This window comes from Phascolarctos cinereus, unplaced genomic scaffold, assembly GCF_003287225.1.
Source record: "Phascolarctos cinereus isolate Bilbo 61053 unplaced genomic scaffold, phaCin_HiC Scaffold_5;HRSCAF=322, whole genome shotgun sequence".
NCBI classification, from domain to species: domain Eukaryota; kingdom Metazoa; phylum Chordata; class Mammalia; order Diprotodontia; family Phascolarctidae; genus Phascolarctos; species Phascolarctos cinereus.
In genome coordinates, this window is record NW_027555958.1 from 364,001,304 (window position 1) to 364,014,705 (window position 13,402).

The 13,402-nt window shown below is 37.5% G+C and overlaps 1 protein-coding gene across 1 annotated transcript in view; it reads left to right on the plus strand.

Annotated features, from left to right (window-relative positions):
- USH2A (usherin) overlaps positions 1 to 13,402 on the plus strand; it is a 962,202-nt gene that overhangs the window by 161,106 nt on the left and 787,694 nt on the right.

The window sequence follows — 13,402 nt, forward strand, 5'->3', positions numbered from 1 at the left end:
ATCATAGCAAATCTACTGTAAAACAAAACCCTACAAAGTAATAAATATCTGATTAGTAGAGGTGAAAAGAGAAATTTGTCTTGCAGAGAAATTGCAACATCAATTTGATTTTCCTAATTAAATTAGAGTCCTGGGGCCCAGAGTGAGGAAGACCTAAGTTATAGACTCATACATTTACCTGCTGTGTGAACCTGGGCAAGTCAGTTAACCCCTGCTTGCCTCAGTTTCCTCATCTGTAAACTAGGGATAATAATATTATCTACCTCCCAGGGTGGTTGTGAGCATCAAATACAATAGTAATTGTAAAGCACTTAGCACAGTGCCCGGCACAAAGTATTTGCTACGTAAGCGGTAGTTATTATCATTATTATTAATCATTATTATTTTACCTAATTTACCATGAGTTGGAGACTTCACAGTGGTAATAATCTCTCAATTAGCTATAGTAGTGAAGATGGGAAGGGTAAAGGTAATGAAACAACGATAACAAAAAAAAAAGATAGCAGCCAGCTTCCTAGTGGGGTCAAGGACGAAACTGTATTCCCCACAGCAGGTAAGTTAGAAAAAAAAACCTATTCATGGGGAATTGAGCAACATCTTTAATAATGCTGGTCACTGTAGTTGCTCAGCACCATGGCCCATGAGAATGCAATATAATGTAATAGAAAGTCAACTGGATTTAGAGTTAGAAGGCCTGAGTTCAAACCAACTTTTGCTACTTACCATCCTGTAATGAGGACCAAGTCTTTTGACCTCTCTAAGGCCTTAGTTTCTTCATCTTCAAAATATGGGAGTTAGACCGTGTAATAGTAGCTAACGTTTATATATTGCTATAAGGTTTGTGAAGGTCTTTACATTTATTCTTTCAGTTGATAATGTTCTTTACAACTCTAAATCTATAATTGTATCACTAGAAATTGATTGTTTACTTCATTTTTGGAATATTTGTTAGAAATTTTCTATCATCTTTTTTTGTGTGTATGTGCAAGGAACCTCAAGCACTAATATTTTACCATTTTTTTTTTTACTCATAGCCTTGATTGTGGAGGAGAAAAAACTGTATTCTCCCTCTTAGGTGTTATACTACTTTGCCTACATTCTTCTTTCAAATCGGGGGCAGGGTTTGGGAGAAGAGAGAGAGAGAGAGAGAGAGAGAGAGAGAGAGAGAGGAGAGGAGAGGAGAGGAGAGGAGAGGAAGAGAGAGAGGAGAGGAGAGGAGAGGAGAGGAGAGGAGAGGAGAAGAGGAGAGAGAAGAGGAGAAAGAGAGAGAGAGAGAGAGAGAGAGAGAGAGAGAGAGAGAGAGAGAGAGAGAGAGAGAGAGAGAGAGAGAGAGATCTCCCCCCAAGAGTTTTTGAAGAAAGTTCTAAACATCTGGATTGGTTCATAGTCAGCAATATATCATAAGTCATGTACAGTTATATTCAAATCTATATATAAAGTGCCATGTTACAACCTGGCCTCAGCTATTCCTATCCTTGGTAAAGAGGTAAGCATGATGACTTGTGTTATCAACCCAAGGGAGGAGAAAGGAATAGGGGATTATTGCAGAATATCCAGATCTCTTTTCTTTCCTTTGTGATATCATAGTTAATCATTGAAATCTCCAGTAGCCTGGCCTTACCCTATCACATAGCTAGAATCATAGGCTCTCAAATTGGAAAGAAATTTGTCATATTGTCTTGCACATATCTGAGTAACAGTCTTTTCTGCCATATCTTCTACTAGTAGCTTTTACTCGAAGATCTTGGAATGTCAAATTTATAACCTTCCAAGGCAGCCTATTTTTCTTTAGCGAGTCCTAATTGTTGAGTAATTTTTCCTCATACTGAACCAAATTCTGCCTTCATTGCTTCTTGTTCTGCCCTTTGGAGTCAGTAAAATGGAAACGTCTTCTCCCATGTGGCTGTTTGAAGTTGGCTATCATATCCCCCCCCCAAGTATTCTTTTTCATGCTGAACATCCTCACTTGTCTAATCTGGTGTTCATATACAAAGTTTTGAGTCTCCTTGTCCTTTTGGTTCCTTTCTGAGGGATGGTCTCCATTCCTTCTTAAAATTTAGCACCCATAACTGAACATAATACTGCAGATGTGATCTGAGTGCAGGGAGACTGTAGCCTCCTGCATTCTCCATATTATGCAGCATGATTGAATTTGAGTTTTTGGTTGCCACGTTAACCTAATGATGCATTTTGAATCTGGAGAGCACTAAAACTCCCTGTTCTTTTTCATATGAACTCTTGTGTAGCTACTTTCCTCCATGCTGTCTTGTGCAATTAGTACTATAATCCAAACATAAAACCTTACATTTATGCCAATTAAATGTTTTATTGTATTTGTTCCTTTTCAATTCTAGAATAATGTGCCCAGTGGGACCTTTTTAGATTTCATTTCTGCCTGTTAATATATTTGTAATCTTCCACATTTTGTTATCCAAATATTTATTAAGTATGCCACTTAAGCTTTTGTCAAAGTCATTAAAAAAATGATTCACAAAAGGCCAAGGACAGAGCCGAGGACTATAATAGAGACTCCCTACCAGGATCCATTAGTGACCACTCCTTGGATTTGATGGAATTTGTCAAGTGTCTTGATCATATCCAGTTATGTTTAAGGCATTACCTTGGTCTGATATGACCTGTTTTTCATGAACTCATTTTGGCTTGTAATGATCACAGCTTCTCATTGTCAATGCCCACAAACCCTTTATTAATGCATTCTAAGTTTTTTTTTTGCTAAGAATTGAGGTTAAATTCACTAACTTGTAATTTGAAGAATCTAATTTGTTTCCATTTTCAAAGATCAAGACATTTTGTCTTTCTACATTTCCTTGGCTTCTCTTTCATTAGCTATGATTTTTCCAAGATCAAAATCTTTATTTCCTACCAATTTCCAACATTCCTACCTTTCCAATGAATCCTTCTTTGACTCTAAGAACTCAAGCTAAGCTCTCCATTCAACTATTTGCTAATGTTAATAATAGCTAACATTTTTATAATGTTTGCAAAGCACATTACACATGTTATTTCAATTATTTCTCACAACAACATTATGAGGTGCCATTATTATCTCCATTCTTCAGATGAGGAAAGTAAGGCAGCTTGTGATAAAGGACTTCTCTAGGAACACAGAGATAAAAAGTGTTTGAGGCTGGATACATACTCCAAGTCCAACACTGTCCACTGCACATAGCTGTCTTATGCTAAAAAATACAGAGTTTACCATATAGGATCATAGGGTTTGGGAATTCTAAGTAATTTTCTAGTCCAAGCCTCTGATCTTCCAGATGTGAAAACTCAGGCCATGAGATATTTATTGCTTGCTCTAGGTTATATCTCTAGTCAGATGGAAGAACTAGGATTCGAATCAAGGTCTTTTGACTACAGATATAGTGTTCTTTCTGGTGTTCTCTCTTTTTAAAATTTTTTTTCTTAATTTTTAAAAAAATATATGTTAGTTTGCCTACCTAACTAGGCTGAATCTCCTAAGGACTGAATCTATATCTAATATTTCTTTTGTATCCCTTCCACCTAACATTGTGCTAGCCTCAAATAATAATCTTTGTTCCTTCAAAGGCTCTGGGGAAGGAGTTATTTTGGATAGCCAAATTTTTCTGCATAACTAATAACAGCAATAATAATAATGGTAATAATAATGACTAGCATGTATATAGCACCTACTGTGTGCCAGCCACTGTGTTAAGTGACTTACAAATATTATCTCATTTGATTCTCACAACAATCTTGGGAAGTAGGTGCTATTATGGTCCCCATTTTTACAGGTGAAGAAACTGAGGCAGACAGCAGTAAAATGACCTGCCCAAGGTCATACAATTAGTAAATGCCTGAGGTCAGATTTGTACTGAAGCAGCTAGGTGACACATTAGCTAGGCCTCAAGTCAGGAAGAACTCAGTTCAAATCTGGCCTCAGATACTTCCTAGTTGTGTGACCTCTGGGCAAATCCCTTAATCTGTGTCTGCCTTAGTTTCCTCAACTGCATGATGGGGACCATAATACCACCTGCCTCCCAGGGTTGTTGTGATCATTGAATGGGATATTTTTAAAGTGCTTAGCATAGTGCCTGACACATAGCAGGCACTTAATTATTCCTTATTTCCTTTTAAATTGTTGAACACCTCAGAGGAGTTGTAACCTCACCATGATTTCTATTCCCTTTACCAATACAGATCACCATTGCTGTGTGCCTTAGATAGATCATAAGTTAATATGACCAAAATGATTGTTCAACTAATGGCCGCACTTCTAGTGATGAACTTCTTTGATCTTAGCCAGAATGCTCCTCAGATGGCGTTCTGGCTGTTGCCTTTGCTGAAAGCAGGTCCAGCCAGCTAAGACCTATGGCTAAGTCATTAGCTCAGCAACATATAAATCTATCAAGAATTGTCTGAGACATCTAAGTGGCACAGTAGATAGAGCTCTGGGCCTGGAGTCTCAGGAAGACCTGATTTCAAATTTGAGTTCAGATACTTACTAGCTGTTTGACCTTTGTACAAGTCATTTAACCTCTATTTGCATTGGTTTCCTCAACTGTAAAATACTAACAATAAAAGCATCTATCTTCCTGGGTTGTTGTGAGTATCAAATGAGATAATTTTTGTAAAGTTACTTAGTATAGTACCTGGTACATAGCAGATACTTAATAAATGCTTATTTCCTTCCTTCCTAATGACTTTCATATAATACAGATAGAATGCTTGATAAGTATTCTGGAAAATATATTGAAAACAATTATTCTTATAAAGAGGATTTCAAGGGAACACAATTTTTCTCTCTCCTAAGCCTGGTTAGATCTACCTGGATAGGAGTGCTCTTGGACTTTTAAATGTGTCTGGGAGGAGTAAAAGAGAAGAAAGAAAAAGGAGGAGGGGAAAGAGTAGAAGATAGGAAGTGGTATCCAAAACTAGAACTGCAGACATCCTGCCGACCAGGTCACATCCTTAGTCATATTGTCTTCTTCTTAGCTTCATCTCCTTAGAGATGAGACAATGCCCATCAACACTGAGTTCTCTGCCAGGAAAAAGTCATTTTGGAAGGAGAAGAGTCTGACCCACAAAGATGAATAGAAATACATTCTTCTCAAGGACTGTAGTATTGAGTCAAGAGTGTGGTGTTGTCCAGTTGTTTCAGTTGTGTCCAACTCTTTGTGACCCCATTTCTTCATTTTTTTTGGTCAAAAAATACTAGAGCTTTTTGTCATTTTCTTCTCCAGTTCATTTTATAGAAGAGGAAACTGAGGCAAGCAGGGTTACATGATTTACCTAGGGTCACACAACTAGTAAGTGTCTAAGGCCAAATTTGAATTCTGGAAGATGAGTCTTCCTGACTTTAGGCTTGGCACTCTATCCATGGTGCCACTACCTTCAATATGTATTAGAAAGCAATCCCTTCAATACCATTTGGGATCCATTTGGGAATACTTATTGACTTGGAGGGGCAGGAGTGGGATATTTTACTGCCTTCATCCCAATTCAAGATGTTAAAAATAACAGGTATTAAATAAGACATTGTGAGGAATAGTGGAACCAGGAACACAGAATAGCATAATAATTATTAAATATGAAATTACAAAGGAAAGCAGGGAGCTTCAGCTATTGTGCAATAGACCCTTATTCCTCTTTCCTCCCATGGGTTGAAAATGCAAATCATCATGCCTACCTCATCACCAAGAAGAGAAGTATCTGAGGATACCCTGTAACAAGGCACGAGATGAGGGTATAGTTGTGGGTGATGTGGAAGAGTGTACTGGCTGTTTATGGATTCAAGCAGTAGTCTTAGAACTTTCTTCAAAAAATTGTGGGGGGAAGTTGCCTCTTTTTCACAAGAGTGGAGTGTAGCTTAATGGTTCTCTGGTTGGAATAACATTCTTACCCTCTTGAAATATTTATTTATAAACCAAAGGCTGAATCTTTCCTTTCTGAGTGTTTTTCTGTTCCACACAAAATAAATACTTTTTGTTTTTCTCTTCAATAGTCTTTGATTTGCCTGCATCTCTCCCAACATATACATACATGTACACACACACACACACACACACACACACAGGGAGGGAAGGAGAGAGAGAGAGAGAGACAGACAGACAGAGAGCGAGAACAAAGATGCCTTATACCTTCAAGGGTTTTAGAATTGAAGTACAGATTCACTCCCTCACACTGCAGATCTATCTTCCATCTCAAAGGTCAAGGTTGAAAATATTGCCTTGATCACATGACTTCTATGGTTTTCGTCTTTGTTTGAAAAGCAGTGATAGTTGTGTCATTTTAGTTCTTTCATTCTCCTTAATTTTGAGTCTCTTCTGTTTTTAACTTCCAAAGTTTTTTTTTTAAATCATGTTAATGGCAATTGTCTTCCTCTTTAAGGAGTAGAATTGAGTATCATAAGCCTATGATAGGATACCATTGGTGTCTCTCTGAGACATTCTGAAAGAAGCACACAGTGTCTTTTCCCTAGCAATGGGCTTTCCTGGGGAGATATTGAGTTTTCCGACATTGCAAAGACATTGTAGGAGGGGCTGATCTTTCAGTTGAGGGATTGTACTAGACGATCAGTTACTTCTGGATTTCTTCCTAGCTCTAAGATCTGTAATTTTGTTTATTATGATTATTAGTGGACCTTTTCTGTCTCACTTCTCAAAGGAGATGGACTTGGAGAATGAGATGAAAGTAAAACAATGGTATGTTATTTCCTAGGATCATTTAGGGAATGAGCACTGTGTGGGTTTGTTTTCATCTCAGTGTGGTTTACAGTGAAAGGGACAGAGTTCTGGAAGGTGTATTATTGCATCCTGGAGAGTGGGGAAGGGGCAAATTGGGCTGAATAGCTAATACATTTCTTCTTTTACAAAAAATATAATCTATGGTCCATGTACATCTTTTCATACGTGTGTGTTTGTGGAATAGTTACTTTTGCATTGCTCTACCATAGGGATTTCTGCCGTGTTTTTTTTTTCTTTAAAAAAATGTTTCTTCCCAGTGAAACTTAGATTAAGGAACCTTCTTATTCTGAAGTGCCTTCCCTAGAAACAGATATTTCACAGTGGCCGGATCTGTAGCTGCCGCATTCAAATGCATTGCCACAGTCTGGGACTTTCATTCTACTTTCCTAAACATATCCTGAATAAATAGATCAATTATTACTGGGGAAACCCTGTTTTGGCTATCAGAATTGACTGGAAGATCTATGGGGTCCTTTCCCCTTTTCCTCTGTGATTTTAAGAATTGTTTGACCATATTAGCCCACTCTACCTAGATTGCACTCCAGTTTCTTTAAAAAAATTATTAAGGAAGAAGGTGCATATAATGGAACCTCATGTATTATTAACCTAACCTTACTACAACTGCACGAGGAATAGGCTTGGTTCAACTAAAATTTATAGGCAATTTGTTAAAGCAGCAGTGCACATTAGAAGGTACATTAGAGCCACATTGGTTTTAATATGCCATTCAATAACTTGAACAGAGGTTAAAAATGCAGCTTAACCTCCATTAAGTATTTTTAAAATGCTTTAATTTAAAATTATTTGGGGTGTGTGTACATATATGAATGTACACATGCACATGCGCTAATAAATATAGTGCTCTGGTCTTTTTTTTCCCTCTTGATTCCCTTTCCCAGGGCTGTATGACCTAGTGACTTTCTGCAGCAGGCACTTAATCAGAGGCCAGGCTGGAAGAGGCAGAGGAATGATGTCAAGCCATCCTGAGCCAGTGACCCACCCTTGTCCTTGAAAACTGAAATCAAAGAGGGTTTATTGAGGACTGAAGCTTTTGGAATAGAGAAAGGCTAATTGATAATATGTCGAATATCCCACAAAATCTCTTTCCTACTAAAACATTTCCTCGTGTTTGTATTTCTTTTGTGTTTCATTTTGCAAATGATGCCATCTTTTCTTTTTGCTCGCTCTCTTTTTTAAACAAAGTATCTCATTTCACCAAGAACAAAAATCACATGTGTTTAGCATTGAGCTCATAAATCGAAGCTAGATCCAAGACACTGTTAATAGAATTAAGGTTTGGCCACTTGTTTCCCACCAAGTAAGAGGCATCAAAGTAGAAATCTATGCTGATCTCCAGTTGTGTGAGATATCTTTCTAAGCAAGTGAGTTACTCATGCTGGGAACAAGCTTTCAGGGTAAGAGTCACACCAAAGCTACCAGTAGGAAAGCTGGCATGGAAATATAGGAGTGAGCTCTTACACATATCTGTGAGTTTTATAATCCTTAGAAAGTACTCAAGTTGGTGGGAAAAAGTTGCAAGTGGACTGAAGACAAGAGCAGCTCTTTTATAGAGTAAATTCAAATCTCTGCTGTGTCATAATGAAGGTTCCTAAAAACCCAGTAAGCAGATTGAAGTTTATAATTCCTAAAAGGGGTTTTGCTTTCCTTTCTCACTTTCAATTTGCTCACAGTGGTGATAATCATGTAGAGTTTTGACCATTATGTTAATTCTTGGCTCTCAGCATGATGACCTAGAAGTCGAGTCAGAAACTGTCAGTTTTTGTTTGTTTGTTTTTGTTATTGTTGTTATATTTTTATTATTGTTGTTGCTGAGCCTGATTCTCTCACCAGTGAATTAGAACCTGGGGTGTTATAAACTGCCGTAAGGAAGCCCTATGTGGGTTTTAGAAGTAGGTGGTAAAATTTGGCTCCCAATATAGCTGGAGAGTCTAATGGAATATTTTCTCTCCTATGTAGCTTTGGAGGGTGCATTATTACACCCTGCAGATTCGGGATAGGAGAATTTAGGTTTGCAATTATTTTGTTTTTGAAGCTCAATTGAAGCTGGTGTAACATAGTTTTATATTTCTAGTGGCCTATTGGCTAAGCATATCTTTAAAAAATCTATTGTTTGGCTCTAAGAAAACCATTGATATGATTTAGAAAGACAAGGGTTTAGAAATAGTATTCTGTATTTAAACTCTATTTTTGTGCCCTCCCTCTTCTTACTCTTTGTATTTCCCACCCATCTGAGTATCCTTCCCCATATGTAAATGTAATATATATATGATGTGTGTAATATATATGCATGTATACAAGTACAAATACATGTGTGTAATATATATGTATATATGCATATATATGATGTGTGTAATATATGTGTATATATACACATTTGTGTATGTATACATGTGTATATGTACATATATGCACACATACACATATGTGTGTATATATGATGTCTGTGTAATGTGTGTGTGTGTGTATGTGTGTGTGTGTGTGTGTGTGTGTGTGTGTGTGTATCCCTTTCCCTACATGTAGAAGTCCAGTGTCAATAGATAAGCCTCTTATCTTGATAGAAATCATGGCAGGAAAGTGGTTACAAGAAGGCACTACTTAATTTAAAATAAATTTGTAATTAATAAGTGAGAGATTTTTTAAAAATTAGACTAAGGAAGTTTAAATATTCTCTGTATGGATGAAAAATGTGGGGAAATTAAGAGGATCAGACAAGTGGTCCGCTTAGAAGTCTCACAATATTGATAACATTAATCCTTAATTGACTGTATCAATTATAATTCTTTATGTAACTTTGTACATGTTACCTAGCTGGTATAATCCCTAAGGAGAATAGTCCTTGTTTAAAATTCTGAACATGAATATTATGTACAAAACTAGTTTGCAAACTGGAACCAATCCTATCTTTAGCAAGGTAATAGAAGTAAAGTCCATATACATAATAGTCTTTTCACTTCTAAGCTGATGTCCATTCTCAAGTCTGGTTTGGGAGTCATTTTTCTAAATGGCTTATAATTAGTACTTAGCCTCAGATCTGGCCTCCTTTTGTGTAAAAGGCCTAGAGGTTAAACTTGTTTCCCATCTCCCATCTAAGACCTTGGCACAGCTGAGTCATTCATAGTTCTCTAGAGGGACATTGCTGGGGAATGGACTCGTCATTTTATGCACAGGACAGGTACTATGCTGTGCAAATAGCTACTGTAGGAGAGAATACCAGCTGCCTCACTAATAACTTTGAGCTATATGGCTTGTGCAATAACTGAATCTGGGGCTTCCTCCTGATAAAAACACCGCCTTTTAATGATATGGGTGACTGCCAACTTTAGATGACTAATGCTTGGTTGTCCACTTGAGATTTGCCTCTCAAAAGACTAGGGCTGAGCTTGCACCAAACCTGGTGGAACAATAAGCTTAATGCTTTGATCTCTCTTTGTAGGTAGGTGTAGGCTCACAATGTAATATGGTGCGAGGTTAATAACATTGTAATGACCACACTTAAGAATGTAGTCCAGGATTGGTCACAAAATGTAGCTTTGAAAAGGTCAGTTAAAATGATACAGGGACAAAGGTGAGGAGCATGAGAAATGGAGCTGATGACATGGGCTTGGTAAATGATTGGGATAAAGGACAAAAATTAAGGTCAGCTATCATTAAACTGCACAAAAGATTTGAAGTTTTAACAGGAGGCTAGGGAAAAGGTTGTTTTCTATAGTTAGAAGTCATAAAAAGAGAGGTAATGGTCTAGAATTAGGTTCATTTAGGTAAAAGTAAGAAGTAATAGTTGAGCAGTAAGGTAACTGACTCATCCTAATTAGAACTGTTTAAAAATAGGGCAACTAAAATACTGGTGGGATTAACCTTAATAACCATGCTCCTGAGAGGGGAAGGGGGAATTAACCCTATGGCATATTCCTATGTAGTCCCTTCTGTGGGTTCTAAGGAGCTCACCCACCTGGTCTCAGATTCCCTGAAAGCTTTCATCCTCCACTATACCACTCCTTGCATTCTTCTCTCTTAGAAAGCCTTTATTCCTAGGTAAAGAGCCTACCTATTCTTCTTGGCCAAACCATCTTCCCCCTTTGCTTTTCAAATTAATGAATAATTCACTAATTCTCCACTGCTTGTCTAATTGACCCAGCTTTCCTAATATCCTATATTACCATAGTACCTTTCACTTAACATTTCTTCTGTGTACCTGTGCTATAAAGTTTTTGAATTTAACATTTCTTCTGTGTACTTGTGCTATAAATTTTTTGAATTCATTATCTTGCCTTAGGATGTGCTGATGATCCCAAAATCATGGGTTCACTACCTCTATGAATCTATTGACTTGCATCCGTTAGAAACATCCAATCAATTAACCATCATGTATTAGGCAACCATTATGTGCCAGGCTCTGCGCTGGTGATACAAAGAGAAAACCCAACAGTTCCTGCCTTCAAGAATCATACATTCCGGAGGGGCAGAAAACATACACACACATATCAGTGCAACCCTAGTTTTGAGAGCTTCTCTCATAGAGACTTGGATAGTTTCATTGTACTCAAAGGACACAGTAAAACTCTCCAAGCATTTGGAGAGGAAGGAACTGAATATTGAGGAGTTGCAGTTTAACTTATTCTGGAGAAAGTTAACTGTTATGGCTAAGGAAAGATTATATGAGGCATAAAGGGAAAGGACCAAGAAACACTTTCTGAGAAATTACTAAGTAGAAAGGTATTTTGAGAGAACTGAGTTTAACTCTTATTGTGGAGAAGATATCTTGAGAAGCAACTTAAACTGCTATCTATCTTGAGGGAGCTGAACTATGATTTCAACATCTGTGGAGGGGAGATATCAGTTGACTATGGTTAGGTTGGTTGTAGAGATGGAGGTGATGTTGATCATGACTTTTACTACGGCTAGTACAATGTTAAAATGTTAAAATGTCTTTGCATTATCTATTTTTTTTTTGCTTTTTATTGTTTTTTTTTTTTTTTGGTGAGGCAATCAGGGTTAAGTGACTTGCCGAGAGTCACACAGCTAGTAAGCGTTATGTGTCTGAATCTGGATTTAAACTCAGGTCCTCCTGACTCCAAGGCCAGAACTCTATCCACTGCACCACCCCGTTGCCCCTGTATTATCTATTGTTAATAAACTATATAGTTAGTAATGCTGATATTTCTTGAAGTCTTTGAGACTGGGGTTTCATATTAAAAAAAGAAGTAAAATCTTCTAGAAAAAAGTTTCTTTAGTTTATTTATAAACTGTGTTGGGTATCCAAAGCTAATTGATTAATGAATGAGAGATTGTGAATTTCTATTCATTTATGAAGTATTAAAATTTATCCCTTGATTGCTTTAGAACCCATGCTGAGAGTTGGTAAGGAAATGAGTCAGTAGCAGTTAGAAAAGATAAGGATTTGAGTATTCTTGTTAACTGGTGAAGTGAACTCTTAAAGCCCACCTAACTTTAAACCTGTTACATAGGTATACACAAAACATATAGAAAGCAGAGAGAAGGTAATCTATAGAGGGAACAGTAGTACCTGGATAGGGGAGGAAGACCAGGAAAGGCTTCATGTAGTAGAAAGTACTTGAACTGAGTCTTGAAGGAAACTAGGGTTTAAAAGAGGCAGAGGTAAGGAGGGAGTGCATTGTATACATGGTGACAGTGCAAAGGCCTGGAGATAGGAAATGGAGTATTTTGTGTGCAGAACAGTAATAAGGACAGTGTGGCTGACTTGTAGTTTGTGTGTAGAAGAATAATGTATAATAAGGCTAGAAAGATGGAATGGGATAGGGGTGAGAAAGGCTTTAAATACTAAAGATGTTAGTATTTGCACCTAGAAATAATGGCGAGCTACTGAAGTCTATCAAGTAGGGCAATAATATGGGAGTAATTTGTGCTTTAGAAAAATCACTTTGAAGGCTGTGAAGAGGATAGATTGGAGTAGGGAGAGACTCCAGGCAGGGACACTAATTAGGCCATTATAATAATCTAGGACTGCTAAGTGGCACAGTGGATAGAGTGTCAGGCCTGGAGTCAGGAAGACTCATCTTCCTGGGTTCAAATCTAAACTCAGACGCTTACTAGCTGGGTGACCCAGGGCAAGTTGCTTAACCCTGTTTGCCTCAGTTTCCTCATCTGTCAAATGATCTGGAGAAGGAAATGGCATCCTTGCCAAGAAAACCCCAGATGGGCTTATAAAGAGTCAGACATAACTGAAGCAACTGAATAACAAAATAACAATCCAGGTAAGTGGTGTTGAGTACCCAGATTAGGCTGGTAGCTTTGTGAATTGAGAGAAGAATATACAAGGGATGTTATGGAGTTCGAAATAACAAGATTTGGCAAATGATTGGCTGTAAGGAACGAGAGAGAGCAAGGAATTGAGCATAACATTGAACTTGGGAAGCTGGAAAGATGATATTGTCAACAGAAACAGGAAAGAGAGGTGGACTTTTGGAAAAATCAGTCATTTAATTGAGCTTTTATTAAGTGCCCACTATGTGCCAGTAACTATGCTAAGTGTGGGGGATACAAAAAAAAGGCAAAAGATAGTCCCTGCTCTGATGGAGCTCGAAAGCTGATGGGAGAGACAACATTACAACTATGTTCTTAAAAAATATATGCCAGGAAAATTGGGCAAGAATAGTCTCAGAGAAAAGGCA